Source organism: Botryllus schlosseri, chromosome 9, assembly GCF_051294905.1.
Source record: "Botryllus schlosseri isolate E-star chromosome 9, Bs_hap1, whole genome shotgun sequence".
Classification (NCBI taxonomy): domain Eukaryota; kingdom Metazoa; phylum Chordata; class Ascidiacea; order Stolidobranchia; family Styelidae; genus Botryllus; species Botryllus schlosseri.
Genome location: NC_137244.1, coordinates 4,740,253 through 4,768,171, shown reverse-complemented (window position 1 = coordinate 4,768,171; position 27,919 = coordinate 4,740,253). Strand labels below are relative to the sequence as shown.

Sequence of the window (27,919 nt, the reverse complement as noted above, 5' to 3'; positions counted from 1 at the left end):
TTATTGCTGTTTTTATATTGCTGTTTTATGATTAAAAACCGTAAATTTCAAAAGCATTCTGATTTAAATTATTGCTTCGAAAACATCGATTTTAATCAAAGGCAAAATGATGTTTATCAGAATCCTGAGGTTCATGATGGAGAACCTACCAAGGTTCGTTTTTCAATGCGAACCTCGAAATTTCTGAGGTTCACACGCCGAACGCGAACGCGAACCCCACGTTCACACTATCCCTAGCATGTAATACCAACACAGCATTTCAGTAATCCGCATGTGCTTCGTATTTACCGCACAATGTCAAATACGTAATTTTATGTACAATATTAGAAGATAGGTTAATGATATATTAAGTGTTTACCTCCTTTATGACAAAAGTTCAACTATCGCTAAATTGTTAAATAAAACATTTATTGAACAAATATTTTAGCAAGGGTGAGATATTTCTGTTGAATGGCATGCTGCGTACGGATATTAAGTACTAGCGGTCAATGAACATGCTTTAGTCGAAGACTGTGTTTTGACTTCATTTCATGACTAGAATTCTGGATCCAGTCTGTAGAAGTCCAAAAAATATTGATTATATATTTGATATAGATGTCAATCACCACCGTATCGGTAGAATCCGCAGTTTATAGATGATCGATGCGTATCTTGGCGTCGTTCTTGTTGACTGAGTAAGAATGCGACTGAATGCAGATAACTATTTGTTTAATTTCCGGGACGTGGATTACCACCAGATTTTCGTGTGGAAATAGAGGGAATTTCCGATGGTTAGCAGGTTCCCAACTTGACAACTCAGAAGGTGATTCTTTTCGAAGACAGTGCAAGGAAATAATTCAGTTATGATACTCTTATACCAAGATACCAATATTAGTAATGCTTTGATGCTACTCAAGTAATATCGCTTAAACCACGCAACACCTGCACCATATGATATATAGTTAGCTACGTTCTCGTAATCAGTAGATAATATATATTAATATTTATCGCTTCATTCATGGACGTGATTTAGTAGATTTTAGTGACTTTTCGTAACAAAAATCCATTCTAAGGTTACAGATGTTGTCAGCGCATCGAACGTCCTACGAAACAATGCTGCCTGACCTTCGTAATAAAAGGATGTGGCTGAATTTAGCAATACAATGCGCATTTCTTTCCCACTTTGGACGTGCGAGTTTGTCATCCACAAAAGTCACTATCGATAACGGTGGTTATAAAGGATTGGTGATTGCGATTCATCCCGACGTGGCAGAGGACGAAGGATTAATCAACTATATCAAGGCAAGAATTTTTATGTAATTAGTTTACTTTGGGATATATGTGATGCAATAACTCCGCTTAATTCGGACACCCGATAAGACGGTAAACCGCTCTATGCAGCCCCAATGTGCAGGAACGAAATAAAAGTAAAAATTGCACCTAAAAAATCCGTTTAATTCGGACAATTATCTGCTTAATTCGGACACAGGCTCGCAATAACTATCGTTAGGTGATGACACAACAAACAATACTTCTTTCGTTTTAACACAACATGAGTGATTATAGTAAGATAATGCCGATCCATGCAGTAACATTGGGCAATGACCAAACAAACAGTGCCGAAATCAAAAAGTTGGAGAAGCGGACCGTTTTCTCTTGGATACGCCGGCATCAACCTAGATTACTTTGTACGTCACTGATCTCCCTTGGGTCGTCACCTCTATTCGTGTTTTTCTTAAAATCGGTCATCGGGCAACCTTCGTACCTGAGTGGACTCACGACGTTTTTCTGCTGCTTTAACCTGAATAGCAGGCATGACTACATCAATCAATGACCATGTCTGCTATTCGGTATTTGCAGATGTGACATCAATGTTACGTTATAAATCTTAGTAGAACGGTAAACATACCAGAAACTTCAATTATGACACCAAGGTAAACAATCTTGTATAGCGGAATTACTTGCCGACAACGCGATCACTATCCCAAATAACTAGATAACGGAACACCCGGTATAAATACAACGCAAGGCACACAAAGAAATAGCGATTGGCACTCGTTACTAGTCCTATACAAATCACATATAGACGACACCTCTGTAAATGAATTAACTTAAAAATGAGTTCATTTGTCACTGAATATTGAACAGATATAAGATGCTACACAGACTAATTCCGGTGTCACATATACTGCACCGAACGTGAATATGTTCAATATCAACTGAAATGACAAATATTCTGAAATGAGGAAATGCTTTGTAATCAGGGCAATGGCTTCGATTGAATGCCAATTCTGTTTTTATATTGCTTCGACCCGGGGTACACCAACACGCGGCCCGCGACCTCATTTGTGATTTCGGAAGATCGCTAAATATACCATTTTGAAATGCTGGAATTGATTTCAGTTTTAAAATGATGTTGTTATTGATTAAACATAAGCTGTTAGCCGGTGCACAACATCACTATTCCCCTCTAAATGAACGACTTCGGCGGCGGCAACAGCATTCCATCGCGGGAGAATCAACTGAAATGAATAGGATATTGTCTTGACGTGTAATAGCACAGACACTGCCAAGACCGAGACGCTAGATTACGGCTTAGGCTTTCCCCACAAAATCAAGCTGCAGAAGGAGATTGTCTTTTAGCTACAGTACCGTGTCTCGCATATCCCGAATCTAGATTACTTTTAAGTCGATGAAAGCGTTGTTCGGTATCGTGCGCAGCTCATAGTTAAAAATAAAAAGAAGTTGATAATCATAAGATTTCTTGTTTTATATGTACTTCTTTATTAAAGTATTACTTGTTGTGTTAACTATGTTATAGAGCACAGCGTTGTATTGACGTTATGTTTCAAACACGTGGTTGCTCGACTCTCTGGCCTATTTTGTCTCGATATTGCATTCTCGCTTTCCGCGTCTCGTTTTGAGTTGGCTGTCCCTGCTTTAACCCCAAGATAAAAATTTTGGTTCGATTTCAGACATAAATATTTGAAATGTCTATTGCCGATAGACCATCTCATAATTGCAACCAACAGTATGTAGACATCTTTAAACTCTAGGACCAGTAACAATTCATTAGAGTTGCTTGAACTGTATATGTGACTGACGATCGAAATTATAGTACCACATAATTTCAATCTACAAGGGAGGACTCTCGCTTGTGGAAAAGGCGACACTTATCTAAACTCCCTATACTTTAGGCGTCGTGAACAAACGCGTCAAGAGATCTCTTTGTTTCTACCGGTAACCGAGCCTATTTCAAGCAAATCGTAATATTATTGCCCAAGACTTGGAATGCCAGCAGCTACGATCGTGCTACCGGTAGCGAAAATTTCGACCAGGTATCTCAAATTATAGCAGAAGCAAGAGACTATAAAAATCAATCTGTCATATTCAGGCAGACGTTGTGATTACTTCGCCCAATGCGACCTTCGGAAATGAGCCTTACACAGAACAGTACGGTGGATGCGGGGAACGTGGCATAAGAACGCATTTCACGCCTACGTATTTTGCAGATGAAGAATACGTGGAAAATTATGGAGCTAGAGGTATAGGCTACGTGTCCAACTATCCTTCATTACAATTGGTCTCCGGAACCTCAGTAAATTCAAATGTGATCAAAGATATCAATATTAATTGGAGAAGAAGAATGTATTCTTCAAGATGTGGTTTTAACCGGGGTTTGATCAGGTCCCAGGGGTTCGACGGAGTTCAAGGTGTTCTTCTTACGTGCCGTTTTAGATTCCTCGTTCACTAGTTCAATCCCTCATCCTCACAGCGTTTGTTACAGGCGATCTATCCTTCTAAAGAAGAAAGGTAACGTAATTTCTTCCAACCGGAGCTAGACAATGATGAAAATTTCAAAATTAGATTAAAATTAGAATTACTTAATTCGTAAAACTTTTAAATTGAATTAAATTCCAAACTTCAAGAAAACACAGCAAAAATTAAGTCCATTTCCCATCAAATTGGAGTTCATTTCTACAGCCGCGAGAATGGAAAATTTCCGTACACCAAGCTTGGCTCGTTTCGAGCGATACGGTTCTCCAGTGGCATTTTCATGAATTCCAGAAATTATATTAGTTATTTAACAATCCATGCCTCTATACTGCATTGTTTTACAGCGCGGTGATTGCGAATGCCAACTTTCATGGTTGATAGCGATTTTGTGTAACTGGATTAGTGTGTGATTTCATATATACTTTGGCATGTGTAAGTAATGACACTATTAGCTGATCGTCATGACAGGGTTAAAATATACCTTGCAGCGCTCAGTCGGTTTTATTTGATTTGAAATGGTTTCAATTTTGTTGAGGTTGCCGACCCCTGATATTGACCAAATTTGCATAATCACGTGAAAAGCGCATATGCCTAACTCAGCACTAACAACCACTTTATGACGAATAGATCTATTACAAATATTTGTCAAGTGTCAGCACCTGTGCAACACTATGTTACACAAAATTCGTTCATGCGCTAAAACAGAGGTGGCCAACCTTGTTGCTATTCACGGCCGAATTTCGACTTCTTATTTAGCCCAAACATCCGCATTCCAGGGCATAGCCGTAATGAACTAATTGGACGGCAAATCCCATATTAAACGGTACATGTCCATTTCCTGTGAGCTCCGGACTAATCTTCATATCTGCTTACTATGGTGGTGGTCATGTATTGGTCATGGTCATGTTATGAATAGTCACTTGGATCCGTTTTTTTCATATTCACGAATTAATTTCGTCCTAAAATCAGTAGTTTCGAATATTGCTATCAAGTATTCATCCTTTCTTAGTACATGTGATCAGATTCACCGGTAACCGGTAGAGTTCATGTAAGGAGTGTTTTCGAAAATTTAGGGCAAGTTATAAATGATGATGAGTGGGCCAATTGTTAGTATTCATGTCATTAGTTGCTTGCTGTTATTTCTTGACCTCCCATCAGGATTGTCGGTATAGCGGAAATGTGTTGGAATCGTCCTAACGTATACCAGAAACAAATTTCATTCGTGAAGAGCACACGATTATAAGTGGGTATTTCTATGTGGGGCGCATCATTTTCTCTGTTTTTTGCATCTGTACTGTGGGGATAAGATTACAAATGACGGTACCAAAGTAAACTCGAAAAATGAAGTGGCATTGAATCGCGCCTAGCACGAAGAAAATTTCTATATTATTTAAAATTAACTCAAAAATTTGGGAGTCAAATTAAATTTGCATGTCGACGGCCGCCATCACATACCAATTGAATTACGTGTCGACGGCTGCACAAATTTCCTTTTACGACCGCAGGTTGGTTGGTTGAGTTGGACCGGCAATTACACAACATTAAGAACGAAATGTACTAACTCTAGGCAGTCAGCGAATGATGCTTATTTAACCAATCAATGTGATTGATCTAAGAAATGCATCGTTGTCTAATGTAAAAAATCCTGCAGGCGTACGAGATCAATCTTGATTTGATATGTTTCGTGCATCATAAAAACTAAATCCGTATGCGATTCGGGTGGATACTGACATTGTTTACCTTGTTTATGGGGTAATATCGGGAGCAAATACAAAAACCAGTATACACTCTGCTGCATATCGTCGTAGCAATAATCAGACGCTGAATTCATTGTTCTGTCCGGTCTGGCCTAGACCGTTAAGGCGTAAGCTTATATTCCCTTGCAAGTCCTCATCGAAATTGATGACAAAGCGATGGAAGATATTGATTTAATGGGATTATTATAGCATTTGATTGCTCCAGATGATAGATTTTGGCGACATTTGAAAATTCAGCATTTACTTCGGCGTAATGTGGTCTGAGTCGTCGTTAGGTATTAGTACGGGGTTCTCAGCCCTGTTGTGGCCATGATCCATTTTCGGGATTGAATATGTTCTGTGACCCACCTCTAATCCTGGCCCTGTTCAATATAAGGCAGGCTGATCACCGCCGTCGATATGCCTATTTCTCTAAAATTTGCACATTTTTGTCTCACTAGTCATATTTAAATGTAGGCCTGTAGACATGAAATCGCGCGAGGCGCGACTAAAATTTTCAACTTGAATAAATATTCTCCAAGAAACAACCAACGAAATAATTTTGGGCCACTTCGAGCGCCCCCCAATCGGGGTTGTGGGTGCGACAGTTGTACGGCCCTGGAATATCGTATACTTGAATTAAAATCACAAATACGGAATATCGTATGACTACCAGAGGTGGTCAAAGTAGCCAAGAGAGCTACTCAAGTAGAATTAGAAGTAGCAACGGAAAAATCTACTCAAGTACGAGTATAAATACTTCTTCCATAAGCAACCTAAAACTACTTGAAGTAGAAGTAGAATTTACTGACTTCAAAAGTACTCAAGTAAGTAAGTAGTTGTGAAAACGATCATAATTCGTTCACATGGATTGTAAAAAGGTGCAAATTGAGCTATGCGAAAGGTGACGAGCTTGATTCATATGGATGCATACCAGCAGATATCCAATTTCCGATAGCATAAGCATTCGTCCACATCATATGATGAAAATGACAGTATTATTATGGAAATGCGATCCTTATCCTCTGTTTTCTCGAACAGCACGTTTTAGAAAATAGCATGGTATGGTGCAATCCCCCATATTATAAGGTCCGTAGTTTAGTCGAAGAGCTATACGGAGAAGTTGTATAGGATACGGTGTAAACACTTTGCGCGATTAGTAAACGTTAATAAAAATATGGGGGACCGTAAAAATGCCATATTGTGTAGCTTTATTTCCGGAAATTAAAGGCATACTACACTTGCTTTTATACTTCAACATGTATTTTATCCCGACAAAATAACTGATATTAATTATAACTCAAAGTACATGATACTGGGAATTGAAAATAAAACATAAATACTACTTTTAAAAGCGGAACACGTTTTTCATGCCTTAAGTCCAGAAAATTTCAAAGGCGGTATGCTAAAACAGCACTTAAACTAACAAAAAAGTCAGAGTCCACTTTTCCAGGTTAGGACGTGCCATGGACTTGCTAGATTAAGATATGACAAGTAAATGATAGATTGCGAAACATCAGTTTCAAACGGTATGATGAGCCTTATACACTGTGATGAATTATTTCATATGGGCGGAGGGCGACAATCTGGTGTGAACGCAGGGATATCTAGTTCTAGATATCCCTGTGGGAACGGAATCACGCCAACCCGCTACCTAAATCATATTCATCGATAATTTCGTGAAATCATACTAGTAACTCCGTATCCACTGCGCGCGAAGCGCGACGAAAATTCTGGGCTTTACTCAACTTTTATGAAAATTAAATGTTGATGCTCCGTGAAAACAGCCCCGAAATTCCTCAGGCTATCTTCCTGATTGGAAGATTGAACTACTTCTACTTGACAAACTGAAAATAGCGTAAAGTAAGTAAGTAGATCACAAAATATTACGAAGTAGAAGTAGAAATAGCGGAAATCAGATCTACTTGAGTAAGTACCAGAAGTAGAGGAAAACTACTTGAGTACTTCGAAAAAGTAGAAGTACTTCGCTACTGACCACCTCTGATGACTACTGTGTACTTCTGCTGTTCCACTCACGTCGTGAAACCCAATGATTCGATCCCCACATCCACTGTGTGTTTGGGGTTTTAGTTCCACTATGATGGGGAACAATATACCTATTCTGGGCCTGCTTTAAACAATTATTTGGTGAATGGGATACTACAGAAAAGTGGAGAAATTTTTGAATATGTCATTTGTACAGTGTACAATGTACATATTATGTCTTGTACCTATTGACGTTGCGATGTCAGAACATTAAATCCAATGATACAATCAATTCATGTTATCGGCCTAGTCTACTCTTATATTATGTGGAATGACTTCAATGCCGGAAATTTTCAAGGGCTGAAGACGTATGACGCTGCTGGAACACTTGGTTAATTCTGCGTGAACTTCGAGTTATTAAAATCGAAATAATTTTCGTTAATGTTGACCGTAGGTTGTCCTAGACTGGAGACAAAAGCCGCCGTTTCCCTTCCCATTTTCGAATTGTATATTGTGACTTCATACTTGCCGTTGCCACCACATCTCATCAGAGTTCGATGAAAAGGTTTATGTAGCCTACGTATGATTCGATAATATGAATATATTTTTGAATATATGAACATAACACATATCACTGAACTTTCACCAACTCTACAATTTTCCAAATAGCTCTGTGACCCACCTCAAATTGCTCCTGCGGCCACCAGTGGGCTATGGCCCACCCTTTGAGAACCACTGTATTAGTATATCAATTCACTGAAATGTAGGGTTGGAATCAGCTATATGACGTCACATGACGTCATAGATTCATGTTCGCGTTCACACAGATACTTTCAAAAAGGTTCGCGCTCACACGAACCTGAACCTTTCAGGGGCTCGCTCCACCCCTACTTCTTATCACCCACACGTTGATGCTAGATTTCGACTGATACCGAACCGTGCACTAATTAGAACAGTGAATCCCAACCTTTTATAGTTCGCGAACCCCCTTTACATGCTAATTTCATTGCGTGACCTTACAGCCCCCCACCGTTCGCGAATAACACTTCTCGTGGGATCCGGTTTTTATGTTTGTAGTGTGTTCTAGTAATCTGGTCGCGCCTACAGCTGGGTCATTTTACAGAATTCATGATTGAATTCGGTCAATGATGTTAGCCAATGTATATATTACTATAAAGTTTGGTTCTCTCGTAGCCCAAGTTATCAGATTTACCAGTAGAGCTCAGAGACGAGGTTTTGTCAGGGCCGTAATTGCCGCATACCAAATCCCCCAATTAGGGGGGGGCGAGCTCGAAGAGAGCCCAAAATTATTTCGTGAATTAGCATAAATTTTTAGAGTATTTTTTGAAAATTTATGGAACTTTTTCAAAGCGAACAACGTGGTGGGGGTTGCTTTATCACCCAATGGGAGCCCGAGACTCAAGTTTCTTTGGGGGGACGAAGTGCTGTTTCGTTCCAACCAACGGGTATACACCCGGAGATGTTTAATTATTATTGAGGGGCCCTACCTTCCCTAACATACTTCACTTAACTCTACCGATAAATCAAATGACGTGAGCAGAGAGAGGATCAAAATTGATAGCAATATATATGCAATTCCCGATCATATTGACCGATTCAGTCATGAATTAAAGACATTTCTCGCGCTTCGCGCGTTCAGGCGAGAAAAACTGTCTCACAAAACGGACACCCAATTTAGATCATAAGTAGCGGTCGTAACAGCGTATTGCATAAGGAAAGTCTGGGAGGCGAAGTCCCCCAGAAGTTCGGTTTATCACCCTATTAGGACCCAAGACCAACGTTTTTTGGGGGGCTGACGAAGTGCTGTTACGGCCCTGGGTGTTGCCTTTACATCAAACACAAAGTGTTTGTCAGTAGCGTGCGTCGCGGCAATTGTTTGCTGATTGTAGCGACAAATCGGACTGGATTGCCGCATTTTCCAATCAATGTTCGCAAAGCCTTTGGGGAAATATTAGATTCCAATTCTCAGACATACACAACAACGCACACGTCCGATTTCATGCTCAAATATGTATTACGAAAGCCTAGCTCACGAATTATGGAGCGCGGGGACGCTGTTTGTTGCACTTACGGACGCAAAAACAGTATACTTTGGCGAAAGAGAAAGTGTATTTGCTCATCTGAACTTGAGAAAATAAGGTGATTGGACTGTTTAAAATATCTGGCAAATTTAATAAGAAACTTTAACATTTCGAATTTTTTCGCGATCGACCTGAAATAGCTTCGCAACCCACTGTGCGCAAAGCTGCGGTCAACTGAACATTTTGTTCGACTTACCTCCAATTCCTGGTTATTGCTCTGTTTATAGTCCTAATTTCATATTTCAGAATTCTCTCATCAACAGTTATAACTGGGGCGATTTTTTTGACATGTCAAAAAAAGTCAAATTTTGTCCAAATTGTACAGTTAGGTCAAAAAAATGTCAAAATTGTTTACAAACTAAATTTTTTTTTGCAATTTGGATTGTATTTTAGATTTTACACAGTCAAGTGTGAACACATGTCTGTCACATTTAATATTTTACAGCTTGTAGCCTACTTTATAGACGTTGTAGACGACCCATTGTCTCTCATTGTGAATCATAAACATTCAAATGAAACAAATAGGTTGACATGGTGTTATGCTCAACGTACCGCAATATCCTAACATAACGGAAGCAAGACTGGGTGGGCATTGCATGGTTCTTATATCAAGAAGCACATGATGAAAATTGTGATGTAGACGCCATTGCCAGAATGAAGCAAGACGGTGTGTCACTTTCAGTGTACGCACAACTTCAGTGTTGTCTATCTTTCGTTGTGCTACAACAAATTTTAATTATTTTTCTATCATATTACTTGATGTGACCACTGAAATTCTTCGTGGGGCCAGATTTAGTGAAAATAAAGTTTTTTCATGAATAAATTTGTCAGTTTTTGAGTCAAAAAAGTTTTTTCAGGATAAACTACTTCGAAAGGACAGACAGTTCCAACCAGGAATTATCATAAGTAGTACAGTTAGGTCAAAAAATGTCAAAATTTTATTACAAAATTTTCCGTTTTTAGGTAAAAAAATCGCTTCAGTCATAACCTTCCATGCCATCAAACTATACGTTGGGATTGCCAGCATTCTGGTTGCATTCTATAATATGACGATAAGGGGCGCGAAATTTCTTACCATCATAAAGGGGGCGTGTCTAAAAAAGTTTGAGAATCACTATGCTAGAAAGTTCCGTTACCTGATTTGATTTTCTTTAATTGCCCGTAGCGATAGTCGATGCGATGATATGCATACAAGACAGCAGCCTATGATTATTAATGGATTGTCCAATTTTCAGGCAAAGTTATTCTTCACGAATGGGCGCACTACAGATGGGGAGTGTTCGACGAGACTTCAGCCACAGATCCTTTCTACTGGGATCCAGAATACGGACCCAACATGGGACCGATGGCCACAAAGTACAGTTATTATTTTATCAATCCGTTTTCGGTGATGGGCTAGAACAGGGGTTCTCAAAGGGTGGGCCACAGCAGCATTTGAGGTGGGCCACAAAGCCATTTGAAAAATTTTAGGATTATTGTAAGTTTAGTTATATATGTTATATTAATCTCTAAAAATATCTTCATGTTATCTAATTATACGCGGGCTACGCAAAGCTTTTCATCCGACTCTGATAAGACGTAGTGGCACGTATGGAGTCGGCATGTTCAAGTCGAAGCGGGAGGGAGAAACGGCGGCTTTTTCCACTGGCTATGACAACCTACGGCTAACAGCAACTAAAATAACTTCGAATATATAATAACTGGAAGGTAATGCTGAAGTAACCAAGTATTCCGGCAGGGTCATATGTCGTATGCCATTGAAAGGGGTGTGCAATAAACTCGGAATGAAGTGTAATTGAGTTAGGCTATCGATATACTGTACTTGGGCAAGTCGTATTATTGTAAGATAAAAATAGCCATAATTGCAAATTATTAGCAACTTCTGGTGGAGGTATCTGCACCACCGGAACGAACCGTAATGGACTGAGGAATTAGCGGAGTGCATTAATCTCTGGAGTCGGTTTAACATGTCCGCCCCCGAAATCGTTGTACATAACGTAAGAGTCACATGAATTGATTGTATTATCGGATTGAATATTCTAACATCGTAACTTCAGTTGGTTTGGTACAAGACATACAATTAGCATTGTAAAGCATGCATATTAAATAAATCTTTTTCCACTTCTCTGTAGTAGGCTACGTGATTGACCAATGAATTTTTTGAAGCTGACCCAGAATGATTATATGATTCCCCACAATAGTGGAACTAAAATCCCGATCACACAGCGGATGCGTGGATCTGATCATTGTGTTTCGCGACGCGAATTGAGCAGCGAACGATCATAATATACACAGAGTTTTAGCCTATGATCTACCAGGGCCGAAACTGCTGCACACAAACCCCCAATTGCGGGAGCTCGAAGGGACCCAAGATTATTTCGTTGGTCGTTTGTTGGATGATATTTATAACACATGAAAATTTCCATTGCGCCTGGCGCGATTTCATGGGCCGAAAGGTCCACATTTAAATATCATCAGTAAATTAAGAGAAAAATGCGCTATTTTAGAGAAATAGGCATATCGGAGCCGTCGATTATCACGCATTGATCAGGATTATGACTCCAAGATTAGAGGTGGGCCACAGCCCACAGCACATTTTCAAACCGGAAAATGGGCCACGGCCAAGAAAGGGCTGAGAACCCCTGGGCTAGAAGGTTGGCTAATAGTCGTGACATCTTTCAGGTGTCCCCGCGACCTGCACGGAAATATTCTCAACGTTGAATCAAACTACGAACGGTGCAGCTTGTATGACATTAACGAGGAAACCAACACATATCCGAAGAATTGCGTTTTCTTTCCGGAAGAACAGCAGCATAATCCCATCAGCACGTCTGTTATGGCGTACCAATATCTCGACACGGTACGTAATGGAAACTTCGTCCTATTGTAGGCCTACATATTTTATACCCCACTTTCTTTATTTGTCTAGAAATCGGAATGTATGCTATATCTATACATGGTTATCTTTAAGAATAAGATCATAAAGGTAGCTGATCAGGGAAAACGCTATAGATCTAATTACCAATTGCTGATCGTGGTGCATTTTTAGCTGCAATCATATTGTTAGCTAATCCGGAGGAATGCCAATCATCTGATTAAAAATGTTTGTATGTTTGTTTGGTCGTGGTGTTTGTCGACTACAATGGTCATTTACACCAGGCCGATTTTCTTCATTTTTGATTCCGTATCAGCCGACTTCTAGCACGGCCCACTTCTAGGCTTTTTGTAAGACATCACTTACGCGGTTGAGGTGGCGAGGAGGAAGCCATACATAAACCTCCAACACTTCGGTAGGAATTCTGGAGTCGTTCGAACCCACAACCCATTGGTGCTGCAGCCACGGATTATACCACTGCGCTATCTCGCCAGCGTCTGATCGTAAAAATGTCAATCGCGGCGCCTAAAGTTGGATATGGTTACGCGCGATGATTACCCTAGGTGTCCCGAGTGTTCAATCAAGTAGGTGGTGTGCGCGATGTAATTGCTGCATCACAATGCGAAAACGCGTTATTGACTGTCAGTCGTTAGGCTTTCGAATAAAACGGCAGCCGGCTGATAAAAGATACTGCGATTTTAACAGGTAGATTTATCATCTTCGAGAAATGAAATCCATGTCTATTAGTATTATACAACGGATTATACTATATAGATTTGATATTTTGCTCCGCAATGTCACGTGCAAATGCGTTGATTGTCCGATTTTGAGTGAAGCCAATACCTAAGAGACAATCGTCACGGTCTATACAGGGTTGGTGCGATGACATGCAAAATAAGGTCAAAAACATGCAAAATAAGGTCAGTCGCGACATGCAAAATAAGGTCAGTCACATGCAAAATAAGGTCAGTCACGACATGCAAAATAAGGTCAGTCCGCGCATACATCCAAATCCACACTTCAATTACAAATCCGATTCTTTTTTGCTTATGAAAAATAAATTCAAAATATCTTTCCTATGTAGTAATTTCATGATGGACATTCCCCATCTATATCCTAAATCTGAAGATGTTTCAACAATATGTAATCGGACGATTATTACGATTACGAGGTGAGTCGCACGTAGAATATTAACAGTCCGCGTATAAATCCAAATATATTTACTCCAAATCCTACTTTTTTCTTATGCCACTGACCTTACTCTGCAATTTGCATGTCACGACTCACGACTGACCGTATTTCGCATGCGACTGACCTTATTTTGCATGTGACTGATCTTATTCTGCATGTCGCGATTGACCTTATGTTGCATGCGACTGACCTTATTTTGCAAGTGACTGACCTTATTCTGCATGTTGCGACTGACCATATTTTGCATGTGACTGACCTTATTTTGCATGTGACTGACCTTATTCTGCATGTTGCGACTGACCTTATTTTGCATGTGACAGGCCTTATTTTGCATGTCGCGACTGGCCTTATTTTGCATGTTTTTGACCTTATTTTGCATGTCATCGCACCAACCCTCCTCGTCACGGTCATTATATTACGTCAGGGATTCTCAAGGTATGGGTCGCGAATGGTATAATTTTCGATCGCCAAGACACCAGAACAGTCTGTTAGTATGTATGTAATACTTTTTTAAACAAAAAATTTCATCGAGCGACTTCATGTGAATCGTTTGTACATACCCGAGGTGCAAAGACGATCGGCAGCGATAAAATCCTGACCCGACATTAGCGTCTCTATGACTTACAGGTCCGTAAAATCGTATCATATTAATATTTAAAATGCATTCGTGTTTACGTGCGGAACTTGGGTCGCGAGATGCCAATGAAACTCCGATTCGGGTCGTGGTCTATAAAGGTTAAGAACCGCTGTCTTACGCAGCGTACAGTTTGACCAGGTGTACTAAATTACGAGGATAAAATTTTAACGCAATCAACTTTATGTGCAGCGATCAACCGGTTTCCTTAATCCTAAGTTGTTAAATCCAGATTAACGTGATAATCGACTTCCTAATTAATCCAACTTTATGATCTCCACCGTCAAAGTTTAAGCAGTCATTTTAAATATATGTATAAAATTTCAGACGACGAACATAAGATATCTTGCACGATATTCATCAGGTGTGCCTATTTATTGTTGCAGATTTTTATTCTTCTTCCAGGTCAATACATTTTGTAAGGATGCCGTTGATGCCGGGCCCGACATTCATAATGTTCATAACGTCTATGCCCCCAACAGCCAAAACAGGTTATGCGGAATGCAAAGCGTATGGAGTGTAATCAAAGCCTCCCCTGACTATCCACAGTGGTCTGTGCTGACGGAAGGAACCGACACCGATCCCGTTTTTTATGTTGTTCAGCCACAACAAGATCAAAGATTCGTTTTGATACTTGACGATTCTGGAAGCATGGGAACTGATGACGTAAGATTTTAATGTTGCGTTATGGGTAGAATGATCACTACATGATTCAAAACAAGACAGACCAAAATTGGGTTGCATCTGAAATAAATGGTTGTTTTAAACACTTTAAACACCTTACGGTCGTATCTCATCTCCATCGTCAAATCAGCTCGATGGTGCAGGCGAGAAATAATCTCTCTCTCTCTCTCTCTTTATCTATCTCTATCTCTATCTCTATCTCTATCTCTATCTCTATCTCTATCTCTATCTCTATCTCTATCTCTATCTCTATCTCTATCTCTATCTCTATCTCTATCTCTATCTCTATCTCTATCTCTATCTCTATCTCGCTCTCTCTCTCTTTCCTACATCCCCGGAATTGATGTTTGCAATTGAACGAAATACAGCCTACCATTAGCATACGAGCCGGCTATATCGCAGATCAGGGCTTACACTAGTTTCCTTTTCCGAAACACAATTCTACCCGGTTTCCGGTAATCAGAGTTACTAAGTGGAATGCTTCGTCTTTTGTATTACCTGAACTCAGTACATGACACTTGTTGGCCATCAAAATACTCGATAGAAATCATAGAAGGTTCGGAATGTCAGAAACCGAATTCATCCGGCTCCGGTTGGCAATTTCAATTTCAGAATCCGAAAAAAAAACTCGCCTGGTTAATTCCATTTCGGAGTTTGAAAAATCTTGCCATTAGCATGCTAAATTTTCATAAGTCTCAGAAAACGAAACAACCGGATCACTTTTAAATTTAAAAACTGATAGTCGATTAAGGGGGCACTTCTGTTTAAAAAACGAATTCCACATTTATTTTAGAAATACGAGATACATATTACAGTTACACTATATATTTATGCCATCATCAAACATTGTCCTCGTATTATGTAATATCTAAGAGTAAATTTCAGTGCAGCGGCAAAACCAGAACGGAATGTCTCAAGACTGCCGCTTCCCTCTTTATTGAGGATTACGTTCCTGACAACAGCTACGTCGGCGTTGTCAGATTTGGTACAGACGGGCATGTGATGAATTACCTCACGCTATTGCAATCAGACAAAGATCGGGAAGCTCTGCTTAACTCCATCGAGAAACTTGACAGTGGCAGCGGCGGAACATGTATCGGTTGCGGTATCAACGCTGGCATTGAGGTATGTAACTACTTTACGACGATGCACATCTATATTCTATATATGTCGCAACAGCCACAGTGACGGAAGTCTATATTTGATGGTGTGGAGTGCGCGCCTGACAGTTCGGTGAGGTTTTTGCTTATGTAATTTACACCGGTGTCAAGTCACAAGTCACATGTCATCTCGAGTCATTTCACATTTTGATTCGGGTCAAGTCTATCGATTTTCAAAGGTAAGTCAAGTCACACGATTTTTGGAGGTGACTCGGGTCAAGTCACGTCAAGTCACGACCACGAGTCAAGTCGAACAAGTCAAGTTGTATTTTCGAAATACGTGGCATGATTCACAAATATTGCATTTTGCTAGCTGGTTGAAATGTGAGAGGTCATTCATTCTGGATCGAGGAACTAATACAGGGTCAAATATATGCGTAAAAGGGTGTTGTACCCCTCACGCATACGGTTACAAATGCTAAACTACGTATGTGACTGCACAGCCTCCGTATAAACTTCAGACAAAATATATTAATAAATACAACACATCAGAAGAATGAAGCTAATTTAAATGATGCAATGCATTACACATGCAAAGGACATCCGTGTGGCGAGATAGCGCAGTAGTATAATCCGCGGCTGCAACACCAATGGGTGCGAGTTCGAGTCCGACCGAGGTCGACTTCCGAATTCCGATACCTAAGTGTTGGAGGTTTACCTAGGCTCCTCCTCGCCACCTCATCCGCGTCAGCGGTGTCATACAAAAGTCTAGAGGTGGGCCGTGCCATAAGTCGGGAGTTACGGAAAATAAGAAGAATATCGGCCTGGTGTAAATGACCATAGTAGTCGGCAAACACCATGAATACCCCAAAACAAACAAACAAACAAACGACATCCGTGAGATCGAGCTACAACAAAGGCTAAGCCTGCTCCAATTGTTATGCATATTGTAATGTAGAAACTACTTTCTTTCGTTCGATTTATATTATACAAGTAGATTGGTTACGGTGAGCACTGATCGCAGTGAGCGGTCTATATTACATACATGCAATTGCTATTATACTACTCTACTAATAAGACTAGTTTGCGACAATGTAAGCTATAGGCCTTGGTCACTTCGTTTACGGTTAATTTATTTGTGTAGACACAGATAACTTGATAACTTGAAATTGACTCGTCGCGAGTAAATCCACATTTCTGAAGCGCCGAGCCAAGTAAATTCAAGTCAATTTTGCAAAGTGATTTGAGTCAAATCGATTCATACGGAAAAGTTGACTCAAGTCTAACTCGAGTAATGTAATGACTCGAGTCATCCCAACACTGAATTACACATATATCATCAGTAACGAAGTACTTCTACTTCTACTTCTGCTTGAAGCAGAACTCGCCTACTTACGCTACTTCCTTCCGTGGTTGTGGTTTAGACCACATAGCCTATACTTCTACTTGACAAAATTCTAGTTTCGAGGCAGAACTATGCCTATAATACTTCATTTTTTACTTGCTTGGAAATTGCTACTTGTACTTGTATTTGAATATAAATTTACTATGTTACCTCTCCTCCTATATCAAAGCTGACTACTTTGACCACATCTGAACTTACTCTGCCACCATCGGTATCAAAACGTTCTTAGTGAGAAAAGGGGAAATTCTTTCACGAAATGTTCGACTACTTTAAATATAGAAACAAACACTATGTCGTTAAACTCATTCATTTATTCTTGGTCCACCAGGAAAGCAACCTCACAACGTTAATGAAGACAGTTACAATTCTCATTTCCTGATAAGTTACTTCCATGTTCTCTTCATTCTGTTACTTCAATATTTAAGGTGCTGGAATATGGCGGTCAATCGGCCGCAGGAGGAAGCCTCATAGTTATTACAGATGGTGAGGAGACAACATCTCCGTTTGTTTCCGAAGTGCGGGATGAAGTATTGCATAAGGTAAATATGACACATGAAATAGACTTCAGTTTTAAAAACATGGCTAATCATTATCCAACAGAACATCATCGTTCAAAACATCTTCATCACGAACAGCGGAAATGAGGATTTGAGGAATCTAAGTTTGGAAACGGGCGGGACTGCATACTCGGGTGATTCGCAATCAGAGCTCATGAATATTTTCAGTCAGATATCCACCGTCGATAGTACTGCAGATAACACTTTTCAGGTTAAATTCTATATCGAATGTATATCCATGACATGCGTAATATATACTTGCCACAGATGCACAGCACCTCGTTCACCGTGGATACAAACATAGGGTTCAATTCATTCGTGTTCATTGATTCCACCGTCGGATTAAATACCATTTTCACGTTCACGTGGTCTTTGGGAGGCACTCCACCTAACATCCACATCACAAGTCCATCGATGTGCCTTTATTCGAATTATCCAGCGACCGGTACAATGTGCCCACACGGAAGCTCCAGTCACACTGAAAATCTGGCATTTTCAACCATCAAATTTGCGATTCCTGGAGTGGCAGAGGTAAACTGACGAATCTTCTGAAAATACACAAATCCGATGATAATCCTGTGTAGGTCGGAGAATGGACTTACTTCGTAGATGAACAACCGACCACCGGGGAGATAACGTCATCAGTGACGTCAGAAGCGTCTTCAAGCGACGTACAACCGATAATCATCGAATCGGGTATGGGTGAAACTGAAATTGAAGATGGAGCCGCTATTGTGTACGCGAAAGTAAGGAATCTGGATAGCTCATAGCTAGGATTGCGTTTGAAATAAAATATATTTGAAACACATATATTTCGGATTGGTTTTAGCTATGACCATCTATATATAGGAGATCCACATTTACAACATTTAAAACATTGGTTCTCAACCTTTACTTACCTGCGGAACACTTACGCTAATCTGAAAGCCTTTGCGGAACCGCAAATCTTCGCTGTGTCATAAAAAACTGAAATATTCTACACGAAGACACTACAAACATCACATCTCATACATGACTAGCCTATATATTGCTGGTGCACAATATCAACTGTGCATCAACAGAGTGTTAAACGAGCTATGCCAAAAACAGATAATTTTCACACAAAACGAAAACATTGCAATGACTATTTATTGCAAATCAGAGTGACTTCTGCAATTCCCATTTTCCGATACCAGTTCAGAAACGCGGGGCTTCGCCTTGGCATGTGTAATCGTATTGCTCGGTCCAAACGCGTGATAAAAATTGCTTCATTACAAATGAGAATATATTAATATAGGAGACAGAATAGGAATTTCTATTTGTAACAACAACCTCCTATGAATACGCTACTGCACACGACGTACCATCACAATAATCACAATGCGACCACCCGCCGGGCATGATGACCTTCAACTAACGATATCAAATACAGGCTTATCATCAAAAACCAAATGTATGAGTTAAGTTTGCGTCTTGACCTCCACGGCACCAAGAGTATCTATTTGCTTCACTTGCGTCCATGACTACGGGGACGATAGCGTAGTGGTGAGCTGTGGCTGACGATCTGACGATTGGTTGACGGCATGTGCACGATAAAGAATGTTCGAGATATGTCTGTATTCAAGAAATGTTTACTATGTGAAAATTACTACGGGAAGATTCCATGCGTGGCAGGCAAAGGTGCATTGATCAGTATTTGCTCGACTTTTGCTCGTTATCCTCAATGTTTTCGATAAACTGGTCAACATCACGCATGTGTGTGTATTCACGCCGTTTCAGAGTGATCACTGTATTGAGAGCGATGTTGCATCCGAAATGTGCTGAGGGTAATTCCAAGCTTCGCATTGGCAAATCGGTGTGTTTCGTTGCTTTGAATTATATGCACGCTAAATTATCGGATGTGGCAATTGTCACCTCTGATGACCAACGCAATGTGTCTGAGAATAGTTTCCATAATATTAATAGAGGTCTGTTCACAACCAATGCTCAAGTGTCATCAATAGCTCCCTCTCCAGAAAATAATATTGAAATAAAAGCAAATGTTAAACAAATGCAATTCATGTCGTCTGTAATTATGTTTTGAATAAGTTGAGATAACAGCATCACGTCGCGCCATTCTTAAAACATTACCCAATAATTCTAGGTTTACTAATAAATAGAATCTCCGTAATGAAACTGCTGATATATTATTTCTGTCGGTGATTTATATCGCATATGCGGGCATTTCGAAAATAATTATTAGGCCCTTTTGATATAATTATACGGTTTATAAAAAAAAACTCAAATGACTTTTTATGAATGCTTCAGTTTAAAACATTGTTTAAAGCACGGTTTGTTTCAATGCAATCCTAGAGTCTTATGTAGTCTTCATACTCCGTAATTCCTGGTTATTTTTGTGGTCCATACCTGTGGTTCTCAACCTTTTTCACCTCGCGGACCGGTAAAATTTCTAAAAATACTCGGCGGACCGGCGGGCTTATAAAGATTGCAATCAACCCGAAATGTAAAGAATGCAGCCGTTTTTTTGCAAGTATATGGTGCTGAGAATGACATTTGGAGGCTTTTGATCCTAGTTAATTATGTTCATGATGGCATCTATGTAATTTCAGTCTGCTGAGTCAAGGTAAAATAGCCTTGTCCAGATGAACGTTCTACCGCCGAGAGTCGTTTGTAAACAGTTTTTCGTGCTGAAGGCCGTGGGTTTAAACTGCCCCGCAATTCGAATAATATGCTTCTATTCGACAATAACGAGAGGAGAAGCGTTTCGGAATCGAACCAAGCTCCTTGTCGTGCTATACATTGCTCATTTCCCATTACCATCAGACGTAGGATACTCTGGCTACCACGATTACAATGGGTCGCACGAAACCCCTGACAACAGCAATCCATAATATCCTGGTCAAAAATGTACTTTGTCGGCCCACCCCAAAACATGTTGGTTTAGGGCCCCACACGGCGAGAAGCCAAACTTATGGGGATCTTCTCCCCCAGACCCCACAGTTGAATGGATTTGTGAGCAAATTCATTCTACTTAGTGTAAGTAGAAAGTCTATGTAGCCTAATCTGGTCAATAGCGAAAATATTCGATCATTCATGACTGAATCGGTCAAAAATATCGGCCATAGCATATATAGGCCTATTGCTACAATATTTTTTCTTTTCAGAATTGTTAGATTTTCCGGTAGAGCTGAATGAAGTGTTGTCTTGGAAATTTAGGGCACGTATAAAATAATTGAAGAATGAACATTCGGGCGGGCCTGTTGAAATAATTACTTCATTACACGTCATTATTTCGTGACCTACTGTCTGTTGTATAGTGAATAGATTTTGAAATCGCTCAAGCGTACTAAACTAAAAGCCACACACGATTCCAACTTGGTATTTTTCCACTGGCAAATATTTTTTCTCTGTGGAATCGCAATTATCTTATGGGGTACAGATTGCCAGGATGGCGAGATTCAGCGCCAGACATTTAATCGCCTATGGGCAATTAGACTTATATTCATCGGTTTTCTGTCAACAACGCGAAGTCCGAATTTTTGGAACACCTTTCGGAGTTCAACGTTAGCCTAAACTGCATTATGTGTTAGTGTGTCGTGGCGCGGTAATGGCTGACGCCGGAAAGCCTATTTCTGGGAACGGGTGACACAATTAGCAAGACATTTAGTGGCACTAAATCGCGCAAGGCGCGAAAAAAAATTGAAAATTGTTCGAAAATACTCTATAATTTATGTTCATTTGTGAAATAATTGAAGGCCCCCTTCAAGCTCGGCACCTCCCCAATTCAGGGGTTTCGGGTGCCCAAGTTAGGCTCGGTCCTGCACAAACTGAATAAATTGAAAACGAATGGTCGCGCAAACTGCGCGGTTTAGCGAGTAAGCTCGTGACTTGTCGCTCGTGTGTCGTCAAATGACATGTTTTGAACTTCAAGTCAAATCCAATATGTTTCGCGATGTTAGCGAAGTTCTGAATCAGTTTAAAATTTGATGTATTATTCATTTTATCAATGGAAAAGTCTTCAATACACTGCATCTTGAAATTAAGGTATAAAATTGTAATATACCTCGCGGACCGGCAGGAAAGTCGTCACGGACCGGCACCGGTCCGCGGACCGGCGGTTGAGAACCACTGGTCCATACAATACAATATATGGACCTTTATATGACTATGAAATGTGATGTATATTTAATGACAGACTCTTTGTAGATTTCCAAAGGATACATCCCAATATTAAATGCTGAAGTCGTGGCAAAAGTCACTGTTACCGGCGCAGAACCGAGATATGTAGACTTGTACGATAATGGAGCTGGTGGGTAACGTATCATAATTCAATGACTGCTACTTGAAATAAGACCCCTTGTTTCTTTCGAAAGGTTGTGACATTCGTGAGGACGATGGCGTGTATTCTCGCTACTTCACCGAATTCACCGGAGCCGGACGATATGGAGTCGAGGTCAGAGCAACAAAATCGCCCTTTGTGTTTTTAGTGTTGATATTAGGGTTGCATTTAAAACGAACATGTTCAAAAATGTCCCTTGTTTAAAACATTGTTTTTATTGAGTTTTTTTCTTCTAGTTTTTTTTCAGCCACCGAGTCACGAATCTTTAATTGTGGCGACACAGTGTATTGTCATTGCCAATTGAAAATATTGGGTACATATGGCTCCTTCGACGAAAAAGGCTTCCAGCCACATCGTTCTGCAGCATTTTTAGGGTCGGCGGTCATCATCATCAGAAAGTCTATCCGTACCAATTATCTATATCTCTTGCTATAACTGTTGAACCAACGACGATTTGGAGGGCCCCGACCGCTCCATATCGTATCCGTGTTGGGGGGCCAACTATGTTGGGGGCCAATCGCGGGTGCCAATCGTCTGTATATAGACTTATACTACATGTTTTTCGAAAGTATTTACACAATTATGGCACAATTATAAAAAGTTTGAAAAACAACAAAAAAATTTTAACGCATTTGTTTAAAACATGTTTCAAACAAAGTGGTTTAAGAAACCATTTGTTTTAAATGCAAACCTAGTTGATATTATCTGTTGGCGACAGAGTTCTTCAATTTACATAAACGTGTATAAAAACAAGTCACTATTTATCAGACATTAGGCGATATTTTTAATGTGGTCCCAAATTCTAGCAATACTTTGACCCGCTTAGTACTGTATGTGCGTTATTTTTGCAGTGCTAGGTGGTACTGAAAGTCCGAAAAGTGATGATCATAATAAAGCATTTACCTTTTTTGAAAATGAAGATGTAATATATCGCAATCATATGTGTCTCACTCCGTCGTCCGAAATGTTCCGCTTTGTCACGAAAGTATGACAAGTCCACTCACATCAAGCTTACAACATGGATAGAAATGGCCTATATTTTCTCAAGCGCGTGTGGCTATAGCAACATTCAGTAAATAGAACATAAAGATTACATTACTTCTAAACATTTCGAAATAGTAGCTATAGTCCTGGTACTATCGTATTGAGACTTCTAGCCACTCGGGCATTTTACAATGGTAACGAGTTTAGACGCCATGCTACCAGAATCTGTCTTAGATATCAATTGGGAACAACGGACAAACCGGTCAAACAAGAGGCATGAACCGGGAAACCACTTCCAAAGCAAATTAGAAACCCGGGGTCATATCCGCGGATGGTATGTTTGCGTTTTTATGCATAAGTAGAAGGCCTATATAAGTTCTGTCCTCAACGTGCAGGTTCAGTATCTATAAATCCTAATGGAGTGAGATCTACGGAAGGAAACAGTTTATCGAATGGCGGAGTTCAGTCTCATTCTCTTGGACAATTCTCTCGAATTGCGTCTGCGGGATCGTTCGATTATACCGGGTACGGGGTTCCCAATTGCATGGAGTTACACTTTTAGAAATATTCACATTTAGATCAAATCGTCTACAGAGATATGCTTGCGGACGATACATTCGTGACTTTCTAATCTAAATAGTATACTGGTTGGAAATTACAATTACATAAGCCACTTCGAAGTATATCTGGTAAACCCCGTGACCCGTTAGATCATGCGTAACGATTACTCAATTGAGCTGAGCTCTATGGTGAGCCGTTCTACTCTCGGAGGAGGCGGGAATATAATATATGTATCTGATTGATTAAATAGGGCGAGTAGGGGTAACCTACTGGCATTACCTTTAGTATGAATTCGATGCTGTTGCTGTGTCATATTTTGTCTTTTATGCTGGCCTTTATCAAGATTATTCTATTCTGTTTACTGGAAAATCTCCCAGAACCGTCGACGTAACTTCGAGTACACCGGCTCCTGACACGTTTCCACCGGGTAAAATCACAGATTTGAAAATACGACAGAAGGATCTGGAAAATTTCGAGGAAGGAATCGTTGTTCAATTCACGGCCAGTGGAAATGATTTCGATCAAGGGAGAGGTGAATGTTCATCCCCCTTATGTTGGCGAGGTCAAGCATTCAGTCTTGCCTGGCGAATGCGCTGTTTCACTGCGAGGTGAATCTTTCTAGGACCAGTCCCGCGTGTTGCCGTGTTTAAGCATGAGTGACAAGTGCACTTTTGTACTCCATACGTAGCCATGAATATCAGAAAGGCTTTGTGAACAGAAGCCGTGTGTTCCGCATATATACACAGTGGTGCAGGGTAGTGGGGTAACACACGCGGCCCACGTCGAAATTTTGAATTTTCATGTATTTCACAGTATTTGTATGCCACGTATACATTTTTAGATTAGAAAACATAACATTCACTCTAAACACCTGAGACTAGTCATCAAACTTCAGTTTCGCATCACATTCAAACGCTACGAGGCGGTTGATCATTTAATATTCAATCACATTGCCTATCCAGAATGATGGAACAAGACACGCATAAGATATTGAATACCCCATTATTGATATCGTGGCCTGCAACGTCATCAAAATAGATCATTGGCTACCGAGCACATTGAGCACTTTGAGACTCGTGGAATGGGGCAAACTGCAAGTTCTTTCACAAAGGTTTACTTTTACACCCGTTGCAGTAGGTGAAAACGAGTCAATGACATTATTTTGTTTACTTTATATCCCATGAGAGTGTGGGCTCCGTTTGGATGTACCAGCAAAGAGGCGCAATAGAGTGGCCGTTAAAGAAAAATCTGGAAATAAGAACTATGGATTGCCTGATTTGCAACCTATGCTAATCTCGGAAATTAAGTAAACGTGAGTGCTACGAATGAACAATTAGCCCGACATCATCAGTATCATGTATAGGAGAGAGGATCATGTATTGGGTGACGAAAGCGCTATTGTGGATGACCGTTGGCATCATAGACAACACCCCGATATAATGAGATCAGTTGCAATTTTAGTTTATTAACAATTTTATCAGATCAATACACCACAAGAAAGTGATACAATGAAAAGATAGGAAGGTGTCGAAAGGACTTGGAGTAGTCTTTGAATTCAATAAGGAATTTAAAACCCGGACAATATGATGGTGAATACTTCCCGTACTGCCAGAAGTTCTGTCGGCATGAAATCCAGGCATATAACCTGCATCTTTCTCTTGGTTATTTCTGGAACAGCTTCTGGATACGATTTCCGATACACCTACGACGACCCAACGGCTCTCATTGTGGACTTTGTGAATTGCAAAACGATTAACGAAAGCCACGTTATAGAAGGAAACATGAGCAATCCCGCAAGTGCCGGAGATTTGGAAGATTTCGTTGTCAAAGCTCCTGAGTTGCCAGTTGACGCAGCGGGAGAAACGCTCAACAACACACGGTTTGCTTTTGCAGTGAGAGCCTACGATTCTGATATGAATTTCGCAGATCCTTCAAATGTGGCTGCTGTGAATTTTTTCATCACTCCCCTCGTATTGCCAACGGCAACTACGGCCGCTGCAGTGATCGACACTACCGTTCCCGCAGTCGACACTACCGCTCCAGCGGTCGACACTTCCGCTCCAGCGGTCGACACTACCGCACCAGCGGTCGACACTACCGCACCAGCGGTCGACACTACCGCACCAGCGGTCGACACTACCGCACCAGCGGTCGACACTACCGCACCAGCGGTCGACACTACCGCACCAGCGGTCGACACTACCGCTCCATCGGTCGGAACTACCGCCTTGACAATCAATACTTTAACCCCAACTATTACAACGCCGGCCTCGACTAGTAAAACTCTCGCTTCAACGATGAAGACTTCCACTCCTACTATCATAACTCCCGCCTCCACCTCAACAATCAAAACTACCAAGCAATCGACTACTAAGCAAACACCATCAACGTGTAAGGAATGTGCAGGTAAGTCCTCGTTCGGCATATACTTGTTGACTTTCGTGAATTAGTATAAAGCTTTCATATCATTACACATTGTTCGCATATATCAAATGGGTGGATAAGTAACATATGTTGCATTTACTAAGCGTAAATTTCAATGTGAATGATATACTCTCTCACTCGAATGTCTTAGGTATAGGCTTATGAATGAAAATCCGACCCCATTATACATTAAAGCTAGAAAGCAAGAATAAAATGAATTTCCGAAGATTGAAGTTGGTTTGGATCTGTTTGTTACCTGTATAGGCGACTCCTAAATGCCTTAAGAGGCTACGCCGATGTCCCGGTTATTACGTGTACAAATTTTGAACTTGCTATGAACTTGAAGCTATGAACTTGAAAAGGGAAGCTGTCTAGATTACTATGTCAATGTTAGATAGATTGTAATTTCACGAGTGAACTTGTTTTTCATGATGCAGCCTGCGAATCAAGCAGCTCACTCATGTGGGCGGTGGTGGGGTTGGGAGTAACGACAGCTATATTCCGTAAGTGCAATTATTTGTAGATACTCGTGTCAACGATACGCTTGGTGGAGTTTTGATGATAATATGGAAAATGACTCGACTTGATTTGAGTCAATTTGCGTACTTGTGCTCGCGTCATAGCGCATGAGACTCGAACCGCCAAGACAAGCATTTCATTGTGTTTCGAAGAATAGTCGAGATGAGACATTGCTGGTATTTCGTCCACCAGTAATGGTAGGCTACATAAAATATGTCCAAAAATTGAGTGAAGGAAATTAGTATTTTATGAATGCGTAGAATTCGATATCGATTGAGCAGAGTTATAAAAACTGTGTGTAACATGGCTTGAACGCGAAACTGGACATTTAACACAATTACTTGAGTTGGGACTCGACATTTTGCTTCTGGACATGGACTCGGAATCGACTCGCTGGCGAATTGAAAATAACTTGAATGACTGGATTCAAAACTCTGAGAGTGGGATGGACTTGTTACTCGTAATATTGTGACTTGTTAACATCCCTCAACGACATATGCCTAAAAAGTACACCCATTGTGCCTTACTGGTTACGATTCTGAATTCACAGTTACGCTGTCGATTGTGCTTGCGATATCGCTAGCTAAAGCCAACTGCGTGCTCCAAAAGAGAGACGACCTTCAAGCGCGTGTGGTTGAAAACAAAACACATCAGATGGCGGCTTGGGATACTTCAGCACGTAAACAAAGCATGACAAGAGTTGATTCTCATTTTCACTACTGAGTTATATCAAGATGCTACCAATAGTTTGAAATCCATTGCCACTATTCGCGAATATAACCTTGTCTACATCTGTAATTGTGTTATTTTATGGATTGTGTAACCACCGAATATGGCTGTCGTCAACGTATTTACTACTCAAATAAAAGTGCACTAGTTTTTTAATTAAAGACACGACAGAGACCTTCAAATCATGTGCAATATATTCAGAAATTCTAATGGTTTCCAAAGGAAGTGTTACTGCTGATAAACACGAGCGTACGCTGTGGCAATCCAGCGCATAGTTTTGGGACTAGCTCAGCGGTTCATAGACTTGTTCTTCTCGCGGACCCTTTCAGTCGATATTGGAGCCAAAAATCCCCCTCAA

General features: G+C 40.4%; 1 pseudogene across 1 annotated transcript; it reads left to right on the top strand.

The window, feature by feature from the left end:
- The first annotated feature begins 563 nt into the window (after positions 1–563).
- Positions 564–27,919, top strand: LOC145446653 (calcium-activated chloride channel regulator 1-like; annotated as a pseudogene). The gene is made up of 19 exons (XR_013917325.1): positions 564–1,281; positions 3,177–3,317; positions 3,374–3,524; positions 10,816–10,936; positions 12,263–12,440; positions 14,686–14,946; positions 15,850–16,089; positions 17,895–18,008; positions 18,070–18,237; positions 18,294–18,557; positions 18,611–18,772; positions 22,212–22,314; positions 22,379–22,458; positions 23,563–23,662; positions 23,724–23,853; positions 24,267–24,421; positions 25,567–26,295; positions 26,751–26,816; positions 27,383–27,919. The product of XR_013917325.1 is annotated as a calcium-activated chloride channel regulator 1-like (transcript).